Raw genomic sequence first — 23236 nt, forward strand, 5'->3', positions numbered from 1 at the left:
GGGGAAAGGGGGGAGAGACAAATTAGGAGTTTGGGATTAACAGATACACACTACTATATATAACAGATAAACAACAAGGACCTACTGTATAGCACAGGGAACTATGCTCAATATTTTGTAATAACCTATAAGGAAAAAGCATCTGAAAAAGAATAGATGTATATAACTGAATCACTGTGCTATACACCTGAAACTAACACAACACTGTGAATCAACTATACTTCAATGTTTTTTAATTTAGAAAAAAAATTTTTTAAAAGAATTTGGAGTTGAACAGACTTGGATTTAAGTTCCAGTTCCAGCAGTTATTTACAAGCTATTTTACCTCTCTGAGCCTTGGTTTCTCATTTGACAGCTGGCATAGTAATGCCTACGTCCCTGTATTGTGAGGATCAAATATGACAGTAAATACAAAAGCAATCACTAAATACAAACACCTTCCACATGTACGGCAGCAACATAACAAATGTGCAGTGTGACCTAAGGCATGAGAAGTGCTTTGCACAACGCCTAGCACATAGCACGTGCTGAATGGCTGCAAGCCACCATCATTACACTTGACGACGAGGCTGCTGCCGGCCACCTACTTGTGCATACACCTGTGTGTGTGTGAGAAGTGATTGACGGATGACCAGATAGCCCTGCCCACAGAGCAAATGCTCTTCATCTGTTGGTTCCAGGGCTGTGTGCTGCTTGCACTTTCTTAGGCCTGCAGTTGATCGGCCGTCAGAAACGTTCCACGTTGCTGGATGCCAGGGTTCAAGAGAGCTTTAAGTTTATCCAAGCTGACGGTCAAGGCTGGAGGGACCAGACAGATCCCAGATTGCCTGCGATAGTCCCGGGTTATGTTTGTGGTCCAGACACTGTTAGTGTCTTCTTTCACTTTCAAAAGGGTTATAGTTTGGACAATGAATGATATTATGGTTAGCCTCATCAAGGATATATTTACTACTCAAGTTACTTGTTTTCAATAGGGAGAAGAAAAAATCTTAAGTGAAAGTCTTACTAGCGTCTTTTCAACAGCAATATATTTTTTATTTTTGGCGCAAGGTGGGTTTTTTGGGGGGTTTTGTTTGTTTGTTTTTGCCTCTACATGGCACATGGAAGCAGACCATTAGGGAAATTAAGAGTGGTACAAGCAGCCTTGTCTCATAGCCCCTGGGTTCATTTACATTAGGAATTATTCTGCGTCTGCATCTGCTCCTGTAATAGAGTAAGCAGGATGTCTTCCTGGACCCAGAGGGCATTCTATTCGGAGCTCTACCACCTGCACACTCTTTGGCCACTGGCCACATGGCAGGGCAGTGCCTATAGGCACAATCTGGGTAGATGATCTTCAGTCCCCAGGTCTCTCCTGGACTGCAGTTTTAAGAGGGCAACTTTATTTCACATCCTCTGCCCCCAGCTACCTGGAAACTTACAGACAAGTCTCCAACCACTCCTGGCTATCGCTGGAGTTGTCAGAGGCAGGGGTGAGAACCAAGGGCCACGAACCATGTTGGCTGACTTAAATCCCTCTACTTAACCTCCTCTTAAGTTGACTGAGCCAGGCTTTGGCAACAGTTTGATACGATTCATTAAAAAGCATTCTCAGTCAGACTAGGCCACAGATATTTACATCTGCTGGTTTAGTCCCTATTAAAGCTGTTTGGCCATCGTGTATTGCAGGCAAAACCTCAATGTCAGCTGTTCCCAGTGAGAAGGAACATCGTTGTGCATGACGAGCCCAGCCATCATGAACTGTACTTGACTGAGGCCCATTCTGTGCCCAGTACAGTGAGGGAGACAAAGTCTAATTCCCACTGGGAAAAGCAGAGTGCAAACACATAGCGGGATAACTTACTCAGAGCAGGGAAGGGCTGTGCTCCTTCACTGAATCTATAGATCCCATCTATTGGACACTAGGGGAAACAGTGGTAGCTGAGACAAGCACCACTCCTGCCCTCATGGGACTTATAAGCAAGCGAGGAAGACAGACATTAAAACCGTCATTTTAAAATGCACTGAAGGTTAGAACAACAACAACAGAAGGATATAAAAGAAGGGCTTCACAGGGTCTGGGGTGGAAAAGGAGACTCTCAGGGACTGATTCCTGGAGATCTGAAAGAAGTTAGCTACACAGGAATCAACAAATTGTATTTATTCAGTCACACACTCATATAGTTAGCGGGTGTTTGTTGAGTGCCAGGCTCTGTGCTGAATGCCAAGGAAACTGTGTTGAACAAGGCACACTGAGTCCATCATAAAGCTTACAGTCTAGCAGAATTTCCAGAAAGTTCATGATCAAGGAGAGTTTTCAGAGACCCTGAGCATTTTTGTTCCCTCCTATCTTTCCTGGCTAGAGAAACGCAGGCAAGTTACCCTAAAATTTAAGGCAACTGGCCTCCTAGCTTCTAAAACAATCCCATCTGAGGCTGTGAAGGCTCATCTCCTTTTGAGCCTGGTGTCTGGGTAGAGGGGAAGCCTCGGTTTTAGACAGTTTGGACTCTGAGTCCAAACTATTAGGGAATCACTAACCAATTCCCTTCTGTACCTGCACGCCTTACTTATTTACAAAATATCTCCGTGGCTCCCAGCATCCCCAGGCTGGTATAAGAACTCTTCTATAATAAGGACCTACTGTAGAGCACATGGAACTCTACTCAATACTCTGTAATGGCCTATATGGGAAAAGAATCTAAAACAGAGTGGATATATGTATATGTATAACTGATCCACTTTGCTGTACACCTGAAACTAACACAACACTGTACAGCAACTATACTCCAATAAAAATTTAAAACTAAAAAAAAGAATTCTTCTAAGACCGTGTTTCTTGGTCTATAGACCCATTAGAGGTAGGCCTTACTCTTTCAAAATAACCCCCATATTCCAAAACAGACAAATTAGGTGGAAATCATTTCTAATACCCAATCATTTCCAGTGTATTTACTTTACAAAACATTTCATAGTGCAGAGAGATTTTCAGTCTAGAACATTTTCCCCAATATTTTTATTAGAAAAACATCAAAACTACAGAACGTTTTGAAAGAACTGTACAATGAACACACACATCACCTATATTATGCAATGAACGTCTTGTTATATTTACTTTACCACATATCTAGCCATTGATCAATCTATCTTATTTTTGGATGCACTTCAAAGTAAATTGCAAACATCAGTACACTTCACCCCTAAACACTACAGTATGCTTTTTAAACTAGACTTTAACATTTGTTTATGGTTCTTTCCTTTAGGTTAAAATTTGTAAAAGGTACAACGCATGTGTCTTAAGCGTACCATTCAATGAGCTTTGACAAATGCATAAACCTGTGTAACGCAAACTTCTAACAAGGTGTAGAATATTTTTATCACCCTAGTAAATTTCCTTATGCCTCCTCTCCTAGCCAATCCCTATTCATCCACCAGTGGCAACAATTATTACCATTTTTTCACCAGAGATGGGTTTTGCTTATTCTAGAACTTCTTATAAATGGAATCATAGAGTCTGTAATCTTTTGTGTCTTTCTCCTTTCACTCAACATACTTTGGAGATTCGACCATGCTATCGCATATATCAGTATTTCATTCATTTTTATTGCTGAGCAATTTACCATTGTATGAATATTCAACTCCCATTCCATAAATTTTGGAAACCTCATTGCCTTTCAAGATTTCTGTGAATTCCCAGGAAAGAAGAGCTAAGTGCCAACGGACCAAGTAGAGAACAAAATTTAGATGACAGAAGCCAAACAAAAGTACATAACTCTGGGTTCATGTCAGGAAATGGGCTGGAGTAACCTGGAGACCAGTAAGATACAGCGGGAAGACCAGTGAGGGTTCAGAGGAGTCAGGACATGAAGACAGAACAGGATATAGGAACAAGTCAGGACTTTGAGAGTACATTCGGGGGTTGCTCAATTCCAACTGTGTTCTCCCTTTGTTCCCAGTTTGAAAAACTCCTACCAGACCAACACAGGTAGGGCAGGTCCTAATCAAACTCAGGACCTCTCTGAGGAAGCAGCATAAAAGAGTGTTTTTAGAAATAGCTAGGGCAAAGGCTCTGAGACGGAAAATCAGCTGAGGAAATGATGGGAAGTCCAGAGTGGCTAACGTAGGGAATGACAGGGAGACTGTCATGAGATAAGGCTGAATGAAGGAAGTGGACAGATCAGGAGATCCTTGTAGCCCGGTGAAGTTTAGTCTTTATCCTAACAACAACAGGAATATTTAAGGGGGGCTTTAAGGAGGAGAGGGGGGATGATTTTGTTTGTGTTTCAAAAAGGCCACAGTTGCCATGGGAGGGAAAACGATTTGGAGAACAGCAAGGGTGAAGGCAGAGATCCCAGTTAGGAAGCTATTGCAGTTGTCCAAGCGAGAGAAGGAGATCTTTGGATCATGGTAGTAACAGTAGAAGTAGCAATAAGATATAAAGACAAATTTAAGAAGTAAAACCGACAAAACTTGCTGATGGATGGATATGTGTGAGTTTGTGTCATGTCTGGAAAACGTCTGACGTCTATACACTACCATGTGTAAAACAGATAGCTAGTGGGAACCTGCTCGGTGCTCTGTGATGACCTAGAGGGGTGGGATGGGGGCGGGGCGGTGGGAGGGAGGTCCAAGAGGGAGAGGATGTATGTTTACATATAACTGATTCACTTCATTGTACAGCAGAAACTAACACAACATTGTAAAGCAATCATACTCCAATTAAAAAAAAAGAAAGAAAATGTCTGGGAACATAACCACCAAGTGTTAGTAGGGACTATCTTGGGACGGGAGGTATTATTAATAGATTTTATTTTCTTCTTTGTTATTGTTTTTTTAATTACCGCAATGAATATGGACTACTTTTATAACAGGGAAAAAGGCAATAAAGTCATAACATTTTTAAATCCTAAAGAAAGGTGACGTCAGACCTTAACCATAGACATGAGTGTGCTCTGTGTTACGCTGACCCTCTTGGAGGTCCTCTCGTCTCCAGAGAATATCTAAGGTGTGTGACTACCTCCTGGGAAACTGCCTTCGGGACCTGCAGCCCAACCTTCCAATGCCCTCAGTGGCCACACATCTTCATCCTTTGGGTGTGGGCTTAGAGGGCCAGGGGTGGAAAGCTAAAAGATGTTATTTTAGTTAAAACAACCACCACCTGTGACTCCAATGTAATAAGACCTGGTTCTCCTGTTTGGTTCGTAAACTGCCTCTGAAGACAGATCCCAAAGAAAGCTTGCTTCTAGCCAGCTTCTGAGGAATGGAAGCATTCTTACATGCAGCCTACACAGCCTCCCAAGCTTAAAGGCCAAAATCTATCTCATGACCATATTTCGTATATAGTACAAGCAAACTCTCATTGTTGGACACTAATAGGAAATTCCCCCATCCTATCCCCTTCCTCCAACCAAAGGTACAAAACAGGAGCTGGGGCTCTTTTTTCCAGTTTCCTCACGTCAAACCCTAATGCTGATACCAGCCAATCAGATGTGATTTTCAGTTACAAGTGACAGCTGTTTGGGCTCTAAGAGAATAATAATAAGAAGTCATCTAACTTTTTCAGCAATTTATTTTAAATTCTCTAAAACTTACCTCTTGTCAATGATATATTAGATGACTCTTGGTATTTTATGGTGATGCGTAAAAATAATGTAATTATGAATGTGCCATTTGCAGAACAAAGTCAGTATCTTGGGGGAAATTGCTATTATAATTGGCTGCAATAACTATCCTGGGTTTAAGGACCTGAAATATGTAACCGCAATGCAGAAAAACTAAAGAAAGTTAAAATAAGGACTTCAGAGCTCAAATACATAACCTTCCCCAGGATCTTACTGTCTGGGCGCTCTCCACCAGATGCAGGCCTAAAAGGGAAGACACTTGTCTGCCCGACCCTCTCAACGGCTACTTGAAAATGATTAAGAGCCAGGAAAGCTGCTTAGCACTCACCTAAGACTATGGCTAGACTGAAGCTCTGCAGGACAGTGAAAGGGAAGACCCCACCTGTTTTGCCAAGTATTTGAGCAGATTTTTCAACGCAACTCTTTATTACCTGTCCAAATGGAAGAGGATTTTTACTGCCTTTCCCTCTTCAGAGGAAAAGATAAGCTCTCACGGTCTGCCTTCTGATACATCTTCCAAAACTGCAAGTCTGATCACGTCACTCCCCTGCTCACATGCCTCTAGGTGCCCTCACCCTGAACCACACTGCCTACAAAATAAAAGACCTCAGCCTGACAGCCATCACCTCCTACTCTCTGGTTCCCAATTAACATTCTCAACCTATTTACCAATACACAGCATCCCCTTCACATGCTCTACGTCTTTGTAAGGACTTTGTTGTGGTGGTGGTGGTGGTGGTTGTTTGTTTGTGTTTTTTGTGGCATTTGGGGGAGTTGTTTGTTTGTGCTAGATGACATCATTTGCTAGGAGAAAATGTAGAAAAGAGGAAGAGTGCCCAGGACTCAGTCCTGGGTCACTCCAACATTTATAAGTTGGGAAGAGGAGGAAACTGAGTCTGATAAAGAAAAAAGGGGAGGCCAGAGAGGGAGGAGAAAATTCTGGGGAGTGAGGTGTCCCAGAAGCCAAGGGAGAAAAGAATTTCAAGAAAGAGGGAGCAGTCACTGGGTCAAATGCTGCTGAGACATTAAGACACAGAGGACTGAAAACTGACCACTGGATTTAACAAAACAGAGCAGGGCTGGAGAGAAGAGCATGGATATAGAGAATAAGGCAGGAGAGCCAGGGCCTCAAGAACAACAGGAACTACCTGTTACTTGAAAGGAGCTGTGCCAGTGGTATTTGGTGGCCCCAGGTCGTAGGAGTGGCTGAGGGAATTTGGGTGGCTTTGTGAACACCAAGGACTGGCAGGGGCTGGGGGAGGGGGGATTTACTGCTCATCGTTAGGAGCTTCGAGAAGACTCGGGCTCCACAAGATTCTTCCCCCTCCGCGGCAGCTACCTCCCTGGCTTTCCCAGAGGTCTTGTCCCCCATCAGCTGCTCCACCTGCTACTCAACTCATTGAAATGTCAAACCAGCTGTACCAATCAGCAGTGGCCCATCCATCCAGAGCCTGAAAAGAAATGAGGTGTAAATGCAAAAGTCAGGATGGAGAAGCCCTTACAAAATGCTCCCCATCTCCCCAGACCTGCTGTTATATTTCTTCAAGGTAGGGAGGCTTTTTCCTAAGATGCTGTGAGAGCAGGGACGGGGAAACACATGTGCAACGGAAAGCAAATGTGGCCGGGAAAGACCTGATCTTTCCCCATTCTGTTTGCAGAGCTGTACTGAACCTCGTCTGGAAACCCTACATGACATTTGACGGGGAGACTCAAAGTACCTCTGTGAAGGGTTCGCGTGGGGATTGTTAATAAGGAGTACGCTCCACTGTATGTATGGATTAATCAGACTCATTAGAAGGAAAGTGTTGATAATTGTGTCCAAATGCACTTAGGTTCTGTGACAAAGACAAGAGTCACTTGGGATTTGCCTGAGATGGCCATGTGCACCCCTATTTGTACTGCAAACTATATTTAAATATCAGGTACCAGCATCAAATGGCCACTTTCTAGCAGACAACATTCTACACTGTTTTTCAACGGAATCAAATTGCTAATGCCATATCGACACAGCACAATGATTGTAATGAACACTACTGCTCCTCCAAGGTGGCTCAGAGAAACAGCCCTCACTTCTCTTTTGCTCTCCATCTTAACGAAGCGCAGAAGCACCCTCTCCCAGCTCCCAGGCCTGCTGCCACCAGTGCTTGTCACTAGTCATGATGCTAAAGAAAGAAGAAATGTCCCAAGTGCAAAGTCAGGCAGCATTCTCAAGCAAAGTTCTGGTCTGGAAAACCCAGAGACAAGTCCAAGATCTGCCACTAACTCACGTGGTAACCGCACTGGCACTCTCTCAGCCTCAGTTTTCCCATCAGGAAAGTGGGGGGAGTAAATGAGGTCAGTCCAGAACGACCTGCTAGGGTTTCTCTAGAACCTGTTTTCTTTCTCTTAACTGTCATTGCGCAGCCACAGAAGCACCTATACCTGATATACCTGCGCTCGGACTTCCGCTTTCCACTTAAAGGGCCAAGTCTCCCAGCTCGAGGAAGGAGGCTAGCCATAAGCTGTGGAGTGGGTTCAGCCTTTTCAAACCAACCCCCCAAGGTCTCCAGAATTTCTGTTCTAAGCATGCTTACGAGGCAGAACTTACAGGTATTCTAATACGCAGCTTTTAGTACTTAACATGAAAATTAGGAATTGGGGTCAGAAAGAAATCCCAAAGTGGCAAGTCCAACAGAGCGGACAGACCTGGGTTTGAGTCCAGACCCCTCCTCTATCCTAACTGCGTGACCTTGAGCACGTTACCTAACTTCTTGGAGTCCCAATTTTCTTATGCATAAAATGGAAATACTAACAATAGTACCTACCCCACTGGGTTCTTCTGAGGATTAAAGGAGACGAGACAGGGGCTTCCCTGGTGGCGCAGTGGTTGAGAGTCCGCGGGCCGACGCAGGGGACACGGGTTCGTGCCCCAGTCCGGGAGGATCCCACATGCCGCGGAGCAGCTAGGCCCGTGAGTCATGGCCGCTGAGCCTGTGCTCCGCAACGGGAGAGGCCACAACAGTGAGAGGCCCGCGTACCGCAAAAAAAAAAAAGCGACGAGACACATGCCCTTCCCTGGGCATGGTGAACATTCAAAAAAGGGTAGTTCTGACAGTCAGGGCTTTCGCTGCCCTCCTGTTTGTGCAACAGTGGAAGAGCAGATGTCTCCCTGTCTGCCTGGAGTTCTTTGCACACCCATATATCCATCATAGTCCTCTGACAGAGGTGGTGGTGATGTTGCTAGATACAGAGGAAAAATGAGTGGGACAGGCCCATATGTAGAAAAAAAAAGAGAAAAAAAGAAAGCAATGGCACATTTCATAGGATTCCAGATGATACATTGACTCCCTACAGTTTTGAATCCCTTGTTTTCAGCTTGGGGCTGAGACTATGGCTGTGGTTGTTTCCAAGATGAAATTGCTTTCCTTCCTCCACCCCCAGAAACAATCTGAGAAATGCCCTACAGGTGGGGCAGAAGAACAATGGCGTCACTCCTCTTCAGCACCTGTTAGTGTTCGCACTACTTAATCCAAGGAAAATGGAGGGCGGAAACTTTCTGAGGACGGCCCCCCTGGCTCCCTCCTAGACCTTAGGGCCCTAATCTGAACTTAGAAGAGTGCATTACTTTGAAATATGCTATTTTGACTTCTCGTGCATCAAATTCAAAATCAAGATCATCTAAGCCTTGCTTAGATACCTGAAATGAGAGACATCCCCTCTCTTCTTTCACTGACCCGACAAGGCTCTTTCCAATCTCTTGTTGGGATTTCTGAAAAATGACAATACAGACTATTGCTGCTGAGAAGCATTTGGTCTACGATTGTTTTCATTTTCCCCTTCAAAAGCAACAGCAATTGAAGAAAAATAAAGTTGGATTATCTTAAATACAGGGAGAAATGCATGAGCAAACAAAAATATCACAAAATGCTCCTCTTTTTGCTGAGAAAAACAAATCTATTACTTCTTCTCTGTTGAGATCCCAAAAGCCTCATTCAGCATATGGTGTCAGGGCACTTAATAAATATTGCTTAAGGGGATGATGATGAAGATGATGATTTAAATGAGAATAAATACCTCTCTACCAGGCACACGTCTTAGCCTTCTCTTCTGTAACAGAACCAATGTCCCTTCTTTCCCATCTGTCGCTATAGATCATGTTTTCTAAAGAATATTGCTACTTACCAAATATGGCTCTTCAGACAAGTTATTTAACCTCTCTGTACTTCACCATAAGGACCACGATGACAGTTTGACCGCAAGTACACACCCCATCGATCCTGAGTTGTTCCAGGAAATGGCCAGCCACAGACAATCTTCCACTCTTAACACTGAATAAACTTTGCTCTACTGAAATGTCCCTAAAATGCTTGTTTACCCTCATGCAGCCAACCAAGGACTGCCAACCATACCTGAAGATCAATTAGAAAGTTTCCCCTGCTTCTAAAATCCCCACATTAATTGAATGCTTACCAATCAAAGACGGTCTTCGTACTTTCTCTAACACTTTTGTACCCCCGCTGAAATAAAAGTTACTGCAGCAAGTTTATGAGTCAGCAGGCTTTGTTAATTCTGCCTCTGACTTAGTTTTCTCTTTGACACACTCAACAAATAGCAGCTACGTCAATTCATAGTTCTATACCCCACTCCACTTGCTCAGTCGGGCCTTGCACGCAGAAGGCACGCGACCCATATTAATGAAATAGTTAATAGTAAGTTAACTATAAAATTATGGTTACCAAAGGGGAAAGGGGGGAAAGGATAAATCAGGAGTGTGGGATTCAAATATACACACAACTATAGATAAAATAGATAAGCAACAAGGACCTACTATATAGCGCAGGGAACTATACTCAGTATCTTGTAAGAACCTAAAATGGAAAAGAATCTTAAAAAGTATATATATATATATATACACATCTTAATAAGTTTTATATTTATATATGTATATATAACTGAATCACTTTGCTGTACACCTGAAACTAACACATTGTAAATCAACTATATTTCAATAAAAATTTTAAAAATAGTAAGTTAACTATTACTTTAATCAACATTTATTGAGCCTCCTACATCACTAGTCCCTGTACTAGGTGTTTTCACTCACATTCTCTCTTTTTACCACATTATTCATCAACTCAACCTGACACAGGTTGAAAATCTTTTCATTATTTTATAGAAGCTGTGTTAATGATAAACAAGTGCTCTGTTGTCTATGAAAATTGAGATTTGGAAATCCTGGTCCCAAGACACTTATGACTTACACTTTTTTTTACTTATACTTCAAAATAGTATAGCTAGTGGGATTCCCTCAGCATGCAGGAACCATGATGAATTAAATAATGTTCTTCTCTCTTCCCTCATTTTGCCAACTCTTGTAATGCACTTTCCCTAATTGCCAAGATCTTCTTGTCTTTTGACATTTTACACTGTGTGAGATTGTAAGGTAGGGGCAGTGGACAAAAGGTCCCCTTAAAATTAGAAGATGCACTTAAAGGTTCATTCACGATGAATGAATAAGCAAAATGTGGCATATGCATACAATGCAATACTATTCAGCCTTGAAAAGGACAGAAATCCTGACACATTTTACAATGTGGATGAACCTTGAGGACATTTTGCTTAGCGAAATAAACCAGTCACAAAAAGACAAATACTCTATGATTCCATTTATAGGAGGTATCTGAAGTAGTCAGACTCATAAAAACAGAAAGTAGAATGGTTGCCATAAAAACAGAAAGTAGAATGGTTGCCAGGGGCTTGGGGGAGGGAGAAATGGGAAGTTGTTTAACGGGAACAGAGTTTCCGTTTCACAAGATGAAAAGAGTTCTAGAGATCTGTTGCACAACAAGGTGAATATACTTAACACTACTGAGCTGTACACTTAAAATAGTTATGATGGTAAATTTTATTTTATATGGTTTTTAGCACAATAAAAAAATTAGAAGATGCAGATTCCACAGTGATCCAAGAGCCTTGATGAGGCAGCATTAATCCAAAAGCCCCAGGCATCTCCCACAATGCCTTTCATTTCGAATGAGGGCCTATCACTCAACACACGTGTGTCTCTTCCACTAGCAGGAATTCTGCAGCTTCTTATTTATGATCCTACAAGTGAGCTTTACTTCAGGGCAGGAGACTAAGGAAGCAGAAGTGCATGAGACAAGCATTTTCCCACCAACTGCTCTCCAACTGATATTGAGAAATATTCAGCTTCCTCTAAGGAACAGTGCCTGGGAATTTGCAGCTGCTCTTCTCAACGATATCCCCTTATTACCAGGAGCTCTGTCAAAGTCACTCCACCGGAGCTTTTGACTAAGCTTGTGGATCAGCTGAGTCACTGTATGCATACAAAACACGTTCATAATACATATTGAAAGCCCCAGAGCCTACCTTTAAATATCTTCATTACTGTGAAACTCATCAGCAAAAAAGAGGGAGTCCAAGGCAAAAGCGACCAAACAGCACGCAACTGATGAGCACAGAGTGGCTAGGAGAGAAAACTCAGCTCCGGTTGAAATTTTACTTTGTCGATCCCGTTTGTGTGGGGGTGGGGGTGGGGTGGGGGCGGGGGGGGAGGGGTGATTCCTGGCCAATCTTGGATGTTTTAATTTATCATAGTGTTCATGTAAACAAGGCAGTTAATTGTCTAAATGTCTTAAATATTTCCAGCTTAATTGAGGAGAACATCAATGTGGTTTTTTGACCTCTAACATTTGCATGATAAACTCTAAACAAATCTCCATTACCAACTTCCCTGAAAAACCAACATATTCTGCTAAAAATGGAAGGCTCAGAAACAGATGGGGATCACCTCCATTCTGTCCTCAAAATGTCCCTAGATTCACCGTCTACCCATGACCTTGATTCTCCTTCCTCCATACCTCCTCCATTCCCATATCCCCTGCCTACAGCAGTGCCATCCTATCCGTGAATACTTACAAAACAGTCTCCTAATCATTTCTCTGCCATTGGATACCTGCTTCATTGTAGTAACAGCAATAACAGTAGTAGTAATAGTAATAATAATGATGACAATGACAATAGCAACAATTTATTGAGCCCCTAATACGTGCCAGGCACAGTACTAAATGTACATTTATGTACATGGATTCCTTTAATACTCATAAAAAGTGTTGTGAAATAGATACTTAACAGATGTAGAAAGGCAAGTCAAAAACCTAACACACCATCAAAACCTAGCGTGGCTAGTAAGTAGAACTAGGTCTGTCTGACTCCAAAGTCCATTATCTGGGTGTCCCCCATGCCACCACTAAGACTTGTATTTTCAGAACTGGGCAAAAATTATAAAGAACTCCAGGTGTTATAATCCACATTCATACAGTGCATGACAACAAAGTAAAATGTGGTTTCTCTTTTTCAACCAACCACCAGAACTTTCGTATCCAAGTGAATGATGACCTTCTGAGTGGCACCCATGGGAGGACATACACTGATTCCAAGGACATGAGCACTGATCCAATGTTCCAACACTTCTGCAGGCCTCTTTATCAGAACTGCCTCCAAAGCTCACTTTGAAGCCACACAGGAGAATCTGTCTCCTTACCAGAGAGACACAGCTCATTTCAGAATCCTAAACATTCACTGCTGAGAGTGGTCACCACCTTGTTCACCAGTGTGGGCTCTAATGACTTTTAGCTGTTTGTTCAAATATAGCCTGTTCTCAGAGGACAAAGATTTGTCACCACTGAGAAGATTCAGAGGACTATGTGACAGGCTCTGAATGCAATTTGACAGTATAGTTGTTTCTTCCTCCCCAACATCTAGCATCTGGTTTGCCTTTTCAGAATGTCATGGCAAACAGGCAACAAGGAATCAAGAAGTTCTTTTCTGAATTAGAAAACAAAACTTGGGCTTCAGTTTGGGTGGCACAGTGGTTAAGAATCCGCCTGACAATGCAGGGGACAAAAGGTTCGAGCCCTGCTCCGGGAAGATCCCACAAGCTGCGGAGCAACTAAGCCCGTGAGCCACAACTACTGAGACTGCGCTCTAGAGCTCACGAGCCACAGCTACTGAGCCCACGAGCTACAACTACAGAGCCTGCATGCCACAACTACTGAGCCCGTGCACGTAGAGCCCATGCTCTGCAACAAGAGAAGCCACCACAACGAGAAGCCCACGCACCACAACGAAGAGTAGCCCCCGCTCACTGCAACTAGAGGAAGCCCACACGCGGTAACGAAGACCCAACACAGCCAAAAATAAATAAATAAATGAAATTTAATAATAAATAAATAAAATTTAATAATAAATAAATAAAAGAAAACAAAACTTTTTCCCCTAAATGTAATGACCAGTCCCAGAAAGTTTGCGTTCTCCAGCAGACATTCATAGATCCTGGAAGGGCTATTGGTGAAAACCAACTGCTAGTTGGCCTTTGCTTTGGAGTGGCCAGAAACCAACTGGCTTCCTAGGGGTTATTCACAGTGAAACAGGAAATGAACCACTTTCACCACAATGCTCCTTCAGTTGGAACTGTTTACTCCAGGAATAAATTCACTGTGGGTATAAAACTCTACTCCTACTTTATCCGATGTATGTCTGTGAGAGGAGAGAGCAAGGCCCTTTGCCAGGTGGCCACTTGGAGACAAATGGGCAATGGCAAACCAGCTGTCAGTTGGTCATCCTTGCCAACACCTTTAAATATATATTTCAAGCTGTATCTACTGCTCCTAAACTATTCTAGCATATTTATTGTGCAGCAAGTAATCATCTCAACGTAAGCTTGACGTACCAAACCACACTGTTAAGTAAGATATACGCTTCGTGGATCAATTACCTTCATGCAAATAGCACATCACTTTAATTTAACACTCTTATGAAGTGTCAACCTTTTTGAATTTGAGTGCCAAAAACGATACAAAGAGGAATTATTATTTTGGTGCTAGCAACATTATGCCAACCTAACATCCCTGGGCCAAGCAACGGGACTTTGTGGATGTGGGAGGTGCGAAGAAAGGGGCACTTCAAAATAGCCTGAACAAGGGATGGCCAACCTGTGGCTCACCCTTGAGCGAACGTAAAAAAAAAACCCAAAGCCATTCTGAATGGAACTGATGCTGTAACTAAATGTCATTTTATAGCCCTTAGATTATATGTTGCCTTCGAAATGCCTGGGAGCATTAGAATCAACAAGCAATGGGGGGAAAGGGAGGTTTCGTGATCTTCTTTTCAAGTAAAGCAGACAGTGGACTGAGCCATTTATCAGAGGCACTAGTGAAATCTAGCATTTGCCCTCAGATTCCACTGAACATTTCACGCTAAACCATCCAGGGAGCAATCGTTTGGGGCAATTTATTGGAAGCTCACTGGGCTCTTGAAGCTCTCTACCACCTTCCTCTTCTCACCTTTCGTTCCCAGGCTCCCACATCCTTCTTCATCCTCTGATGGCCATCTGAGGTCACTCTCACAGACCTCCAGAAGCTGGTCTAAGATGCTGCTCCAGGTTAACATAGAGGCTTTGGGACTGCCGTAGACCTGTGTTTAACTTTGTAAGGTAACAAATTCAAGCGAAACCCAGCTGAGATACCCAACTGAGGAGCTGGTGTGAAAAGCACATTCTAAACGAAATGTATCTATAATATTCTCATTAGTAAGTAAAATTCACATTCCCACATGAACTGGAAATGCTCGATTGCTTCCCCAGGGTTTTGCCTCTTACTAGGCTGCCTTTATCAGAGTTAAGGCTCAGTCAAATATTCTTTATTTGTGCTTGCGAGTATGCAAGCCTCTAAGAGCTCTTTAGGCATTCTCCTCCTCAGCCTGGTTTTTAATATTCCTCAGGGGAGAAAAATTTGTTTTACATGTAACCTGAGCACACGACAATGTCCAAATCATTTTATAAGCCAGTGAAAGTTGTAATGAGCACTGCTAGAAAGTTAGTAACGTCCGTAAACATTACCCACGCTCGCTGCACATTTGCCACGTTGACAGAATCCATGTGCATCAAGCTATGTCTTAGCAATACTAATGTACTCTTATGACCCTAAACACATTCAGGTTTTCTTGCCTATAAACAGAAACAGGAAGCCCTAGGTTAGAAGGGTGAAGGGCTGGCTGTGGAAGCAGATCCTTTTTCCTCTGCCGTATTATTTCCTTCCATAGAGACTCTTGATTTTTGGTGAATTTGCCTGTTGGTGGGTCCCATGAGAACTCAATTGATCGTGAGGATTCTGCATTTTCCCCAGCTCTCCTGGGGCTGCCAGACAGACAGAACATTCCCGATTTGCCATCTTTTTCAGCAGGGCGTGTTGCCTGACACTAATGAATCCCTCTCAAAGGCTGCATTTGCGGCCACTGAAGTCTGTGGACACATCGAGTTTGACAAAAAGTAATTTCACACGAGCTTGCCTGGTACTACCTGAGACCAGATCTTTTTATTTTCTCCCTGCATCTCTCTTCAAAATGCCACATATTTATTCAGAAGTCCAAGTGGTGAAACAGTCTCTAATGCCATCCCCCAATCAGTGGCTCCAAAGTTAGGTCACGAGAGCTGGGGCACTTGCAGACTTGGTTAAAGAATTCGTCTCGGGGCTTCCCTGGTGGCGCAGTGGTTGAGAGTCCGCCTGCCGATGCAGGGGACGCGGGTTCGTGCCCCGGTCCGGGTGGATCCCGCATGCCCCAGAGCAGCTGGGCCCGTGAGCCATGGCCACTGAGCCTGCGCGTCCGGAGCCTGTGCTCCGGAACGGGAGAGGCCACAGCAGTGAGAGGCCCACGTACCGCAAAAAAAAAAAAAAAAAAAAAATTCCTCTCCTTGGTAGTACAGCAGACCCCAAATCCCCCTTTAGGTCAAATGGTTCATCAGTATTGATGAACATCAGTATTGATGAACACGGATATTGCTGCAAATTCCCTGTGTGCCCGTCCTACTGGGGAGTAAAAATATTCTAAATATCAATTGGTAATCCCTTGAAGCATGCATTGATGAGAGACTTTGTAACAGCTATGGGTACAGCCCTGGGAGGGCTGCCAAATACATGTTATGATTTAACGAACTTTTTATGACTGTGAGACAAACCAGAAATCCATTCCTAAGCCTGCAACATACTTAGAACCATTGAGCAAGTGTGTGTACATCTTCAGTAAAGTCAATATGAACCAAATACAGTCCTGCTCTTCTGTCATTGCTAAGAGATTTCTCAGTTAGCCTGATGACATCGCCAATACTATCTTTCGCTGTTGATTCAGAAACGTACTCTGTAAGCATTTCTCCCTTTATTTGCACAGAAAGCATTCAACTACTCATTGATGATGAAACTCTGGTTAAAGGAAGCACTCAATTGTTTTTTAGTTAATTATTTATTTATTTGGCTGCGTTGGGTCTTCGTTGCTGCATGCAGGCTTTCTCTAGTTGTGGTGAGTGGGGGCTACTCTTTGTCGCGGTGTGCAGACTTCTCATGGCGATGGCTTCTCCTGTTGTGGAGCACAGGCCCTAGGCACACAGGCTTCAGTAGTTGTGGCACGCGGGCTCTAGAGCGCAGCCTCAGTAGTTGTGTCGCACAGGCTTAGTTGCTCTGCGGCATGTGGGATCTTCCTGGACCAGGGCTCGAACCCGTGTCCCCTGCATTGGCAGGCGGATTCTTAACCACTGCACCACGAGGGAAGTCCCAGAGAGCATTCAGTTTGACTTCTTTACTTCTCCCATTTGTGGGACAGTCCCAAATGCCTCAATGGAGCAGCATAAGCAGCCGGTCAGTTTGTCTGTAATGACACCTGCATTCTCTCTTAGAGAAGACAGAGCTGAGCAGGGAGGCAGACAGGGAGAAGGGGAGAAGGAATGAAGACACTAAGGCTTTGTTAAGTCCCTTGGAATAATGGTAATAGTGCTTATTTAACCCATAATATTGGTCAAAAGTCAAAACCAGGAGGAATCATTTTCCCTATTCTTTAGGAAAATACGTGTTCTTTTAAAGTACCAATATATCTTTTCCATGGCTGGTAACATAGCTGAAATTGGGCTTGCACTGCACACGAAGCCCGGATTCACTGCCATGTCACCTGGGTTCAAGTCCAGCCTTTTCTCTTTTCTAGCCGTCTGAGCCTGAGACAAGTCACTTCACCTCTCTGAACTGTTTCCCATCAGTAGCAAGTGGAAAATCACAGTACCTCCTGCACAACGTTGCTGTGACACTCAAAATCAAGATGAGAGGATGGGACACTATAAAGTACTCTGCAATGCACGCAGGCTCTCAAGCAGTTTATAAACATAAGGTAATGTTACCTACAGTTTAGTGATCAGCCGAGTTCATGTGGTTGCTGAGAGAAGCTGTGAGATTCCAAACTGCTTCTTGATCAACAAAACTACTTCGGATTGTATGGAGTATAATTTAGCAGTGAGTATGTTTGGTATGTCCTCATTCCCTTCAGCCTGCATCTTCCATGCATGTGGTACATGTCTATTAGGCAGAGCAGTCGGTTAAGCAGCCACTCCACCTCCCAGTCAGACTGAGTAGAAGAGTATGCCCACTCCTTCGACACAGAGCTGGGTACACCCTCTCATCTCAGTGCCTGTCTTATTGCCCCCAGGCAACAGACCACTCCAGTGCACAATGCAGACATCTGCGTATAGCTCCTGCTTCCCCGGAGGCAATCACATTTTTACCAACACGCACGAGAGAGAGAGAGAGAGAGAGAGAGAGAGAGAGAGAGAGAGAGAGAGAGAGAGAGTGAGAAATATGTAGGTAGCATGACTCCTTACTACATGCAACAAACCAGCAGCTACTTGGCTGCCGGCCATTCAAATCCTAGAGCCCATCTGGCAATAGGATTGCATTTACCCCTCCTGGGGCTCACAGATGTATACTGGATGGCAATTAGCTCAAGCCATGGCTAAACAATTTCATTCCAGCTATTTTCCACAAAAATATTCACTGCCAAATCCAGCGTGAATAACCAACTAATAACCCATTGTCACTGGTGGTTCACGTACACGCTGTGTATGAGACAAGCATGTCACAGGGATGACACCAGCTTATATGAGTGTTATATTCTCATGAAGTACTTTACCACGTTATTCTGCATTTCTCCTCGCAGTAACCTGGGAGGGGGTAGGTAAGATAGGTGCTACCCTCTGCACCTTCTAAACGATGAGGCTAAGATATAGAATGTTATGCTTCAAGCAATACAGCTGTAGCACAGGGAACTATATTCAGTATCCTACGACAAACCATGGGAAAGAATAGGAAGAAGAATATATATGTGTGTGTGTATAAGTGAGTCACTTTGTTGTACAGAGGAAATTAACACAACATTGTAAATCAACTGTACTTCAATAAAATTTTTTTAAAAAGTAATACAGCTTGTTAGTGAGAGGCCCAAGCCTAGAACCCGGGCTTCCTGACTCCCAGTGCTGTCTCTAGATGCTGAGATGTCAACAGAAGGGGAGTTGTGGTCAATGTAGGCGAAGAGAGACAGAGGAGCTATCAGAAGGGCCGCATCAGCACCCCCATCTCATTGGCCCATCCATACGCAGCACTTCCAAGGCAAGATCTTTGATCTTTTCAATGCAAGGTTGACTGTCCTGCTGCACGGAAAGAGAAGCACTCCAGGTTAACAGGCACATTCCCTTGCAGCCACCAGCAAACACTGGGGTTAACCCAGCATCTCCTTCTCCACGGAAACTCAGCTTCGGAATTTCACCAGCCTGACGTCCGGAATCACAATGTGTAATCCCTACAACATGACTGTGAACTCACCCAATTCCTCGGCCTCTTGGCTTCCCTCCAGGAAGAAGCAGGAGAAAAACTGCCGTGCTGCAAAGAGAACATCGTGGATCATTCATCAACACTCATGGCAAAAAAAAAAAATCTCAAAGATAGATAGGGCTGCCCTTAAACGGGTTGCATTTTCCCGAATTTTCCCCTGGGCTGCATCTCTCAGGAGCCCACCTATTTCTCGGAAAGCTATTTTTGTTGTTTTTGTATAATGAGTATGCCTACAGGACCATGAACTTATGCACTGGAGAAGAGCTGCAAGTAAAGCAGGTCATGCTATTCAGTCACAGACGCAGCCAGTCATTTCATACTCCCCGGCCCTACTAATTACTGAAAATAATTATGCAACAGTGAGAGCTTTCCCCCTCGTGGTGTTTGGACTGATCATAATAGAAAGTCCTCCGGCAAACTAGAAGTCTAACAAGTGCTTTGCTCAGAGCGGGAGGGAGCAGTGAACTGGCAGCAGGAGCACATAGGAGCGGAGCCAAGGGGAACTGGAGCGATTTGGGTTCACACAGGAAATTTCTCACCTCAGACTCAATTTCCTAGTGTCTCTTCCCATATTTTAAGTGCAAAGCAAGAATAAGAGCTCGGGTGCATCCCAGTTGAACCTGAACTAGGCTCTCCCTGAACTGGAATAGGCAGCTCTTCGGTCAGGTCAGTGAAGTGACTTTCCTGGCAGAGAGAGATCACTGGCTTCAGTGACGATTCCCAGTAAGGGCTCCCAGAGGTCGTCAGTGGCAACCAGTGAATCCAAGCTGCTGCTGTAACGGAACAGGCTCATCCAGCCTCTACAGCACCCAACTCGCTGCAAACGCTCATGGTCGGTCTCATCCCTGGCACCTATATTCCATCCCTTGTTTGCTTGTTTATGATTTTTATAAGTAAAATTTATACAGACAAATGCACAAATCTTAAGTGTACCATTCGATGAGTTTTGACAAATGCCAGGATAACCCACATCCTTATCAAGATATAGAACATATCACTCACCCCAGAAAGTTCCCTCATGCCCCTTTGTAGTCAGCATGCACCCGCGCGCGCGCGCGCGCGCACGCACACACACACACACACACACACACACACCACCCTCAGAGCCCCACTGGTCTGACTGTTCTCACCATGGCCTATTCTAGTACTTCGTGTAACAGAAACGTATAGCCTTGTACTCTTTTGGCCAAGACTTCTTTCACTTTCATAGAGATTCATCTATGCACTTGTTCATTCCTTTTTATTGCTAAGCAGAACTCCAATACAGGACTATACTACAGTTTATCCCTTCACCAGATGATGGACATTTGGGTTGTTTCCACTTGTAGGTAATAAAGCTGGTATAAGCCTTCTTTCACAAGTGCTTTTGTGGAAACACGCTTCCATTTCATTTCTCTTGGGAAAATGCCTAGGCGTGGGATGGCTGGTTCACAGGGTATGTGTATGCTTAGTTAAATATGAAACTACCAGATTTTTTTCAAAGTCGTTGTGCCATTTTATGTTCCCACCAAGAGTGTATGAATATTCCAATTGCTCCACATCTTTCCCCACATGTGGCAGTCAGTCTTTTTCAATTTTAGATATCCCAGTGAATGTATAATGGGATCCCATGATTTTGGTATGTATTCCCCTAATGACTAATAATGTTTAGCACTTTTTCATGTGCTTATCAGCCATTTGTATTATCTCTCTTTGGGAAGTATCTGTTCAAATCACTTGCCCATTTTAGTTGGATTTTCTCATTATTGAGTTATAAGAGTTCTTTATATATTGTGGCTATAAGTCCTTTGTCTTAGCATTGTGAATATTTTCTCCCAGTCTATGACTCACCTATTCATTTTCTGAATGATGTCACTTGGTGAGAAATTGTTACAAATTTTGATGATATTTTTATCATATTTTTCTTCTATGATTTTTGTTTTTTGTGTACTAAAAATGTAATCGATTTTAAGTCCTGTTGATGCTCCGTCTTTAACTGGTCTTGAATCTGGCCCTTTTCCCCTTTCTTTCCCTTTTGCAAACAACCAACTCGAAGCCACCATCATCTTTTTTTTTTTTTTTAACATCTTTATTGGGGTATAATTGCTTTACAATGGTGTGTTAGTTTCTGCTTTATAACAAAGTGAATCAGTTATACATATACATATGTTCCCATATGTCTTCCCTCTTGCGTCTCCCTCCCTCCCACCCTCCCTATCCCACCCCTCCAGGCTGTCACAAAGCACCGAGCCAATATCCCTGTGCCATGCGGCTGCTTCCCACTAGCTATCTACCTTACGTTTGTTAGTGTGTATATGTCCATGCCTCTCTCTCGCCCTGTCACAGCTCACCCTTCCCCCTCCCCATATCCTCAAGTCCATTCTCCAGTAGGTCTGCGTCTTTATTCCTGTCTTACCCCTAGGTTCTTCATGACATTTTTTTTCCTTAAATTCCATATATATGGGTTAGCATACGGTATTTGTCTTCCTCTTTCTGACTTACTTCACTCTGTATGACAGACTCTAGGTCTATCCACCTCATTACAAATAGCTCAGTTTCGTTTCTTTTTATGGCTGAGTAGTATTCCATTGTATATATGTGCCACATCTTCTTTATCCATTCATCCGATGACACCATCATCTTTTGTCAAGACCATTGCAAGAGCTCTTTGGAAGCCCAAATAGAACTCACAATTCCCAACTCTCCACCCTCACCCCTACCTGTCCCTCCCTTGGTCTCTCCCACCTCTTTAAAGATACTGCCATACAATTAGTCACTCAAGGTAAAACACAGAAGTCACCCAGGACTTGTCTCTTTCCCTTACCTCCAACCCATCACTAGGCACTTTTGATGTTCCCTCTTACCTGTCGCTCAAATGCATACACATATTTCCACCTCCTCTTCCACCACCTTAGCTCAGGCCACCCTGACTATAGCAGCAGCTCTTAACTGGTCTCTCCAATTCCATCCTGCTCCCTCTATTCCATTCTCCACAGAAGTTAGAGTGACTTTTACAGCTACCTCTTGCTGCATAACAAAGCACCCCAAAACAAAACACTTCGTGATGGAAAACAATGACTATTTTGTTGTGCCCCTAGATTCCAGAGGTCAGGATTTGGGAAAAAGCAGAGCAGGGAAGGCTCTTCTATGCTCCTTAATATCTAGGGCCTCAGCTGAGAGGAGACTTGAATATATGTGGACTGGAATCATCTGAAGGCTACTTCACTTGTATATCTGGGCCCTGGCCTGGGATGATTTAAAGGCTGGGTTTAGCTGGGACTGTCAACCAGACAGTCTGCCTTTATGTGGCCTCTTCACGTGGCTTGGGCTTCCTCACAACTTGGTAGCCAACGGGAAGTCATATTTCTTACATGTCAATACAGTTTCCAAGAACGAATGTTCAAATTAACCTAGTGGAAGTGGAATGGCCTTGATGTCTAGACTTGAAGTCACATAGTATCAGTTCCCTTGTAATTTACTTGTCAAAGTAGTCACTACACCCAGATTCAGCAGGAGAGGGTTATAGACCCTGCCTCTCAATGTGAGCTGTGTCAAAGAATTTGCAGCGGAGAGAGGGGGAAGATGGCAGAAGAGTAAGACGCAGAGATCACCTTCCTCCCCACAGATACATCAGAAATACATCTACACGTGGAACAACTCCTACAGAACACCTACTGAATGCTGGCAGAAGACCTCAGACCTCCAAAAAGGCAAGAAACTCCCCACGTACCTGGGTAGGGCAAAAGAAAAAAGAATAAACAGAGACAAAAGGATAGGGACGGGACCTGCACCAGTGGGAGGGAGCTGTGAAGGAGGAAAGGTTTCCACACACTAGAAGTCCCTTCGCGGGTGGAGACTGCGGGTGGCGGAGGGGGAAGCTTCGGAGCCCTGGAGGACAGCGCAGCCACAGGAATGCAGAGGGCAAAGCGGGGAGATTCCCACACAGAGGATCGGTGCCGA

The sequence above is a fragment of the Delphinus delphis genome, chromosome X (genome assembly GCF_949987515.2).
Source record: "Delphinus delphis chromosome X, mDelDel1.2, whole genome shotgun sequence".
NCBI classification, from domain to species: domain Eukaryota; kingdom Metazoa; phylum Chordata; class Mammalia; order Artiodactyla; family Delphinidae; genus Delphinus; species Delphinus delphis.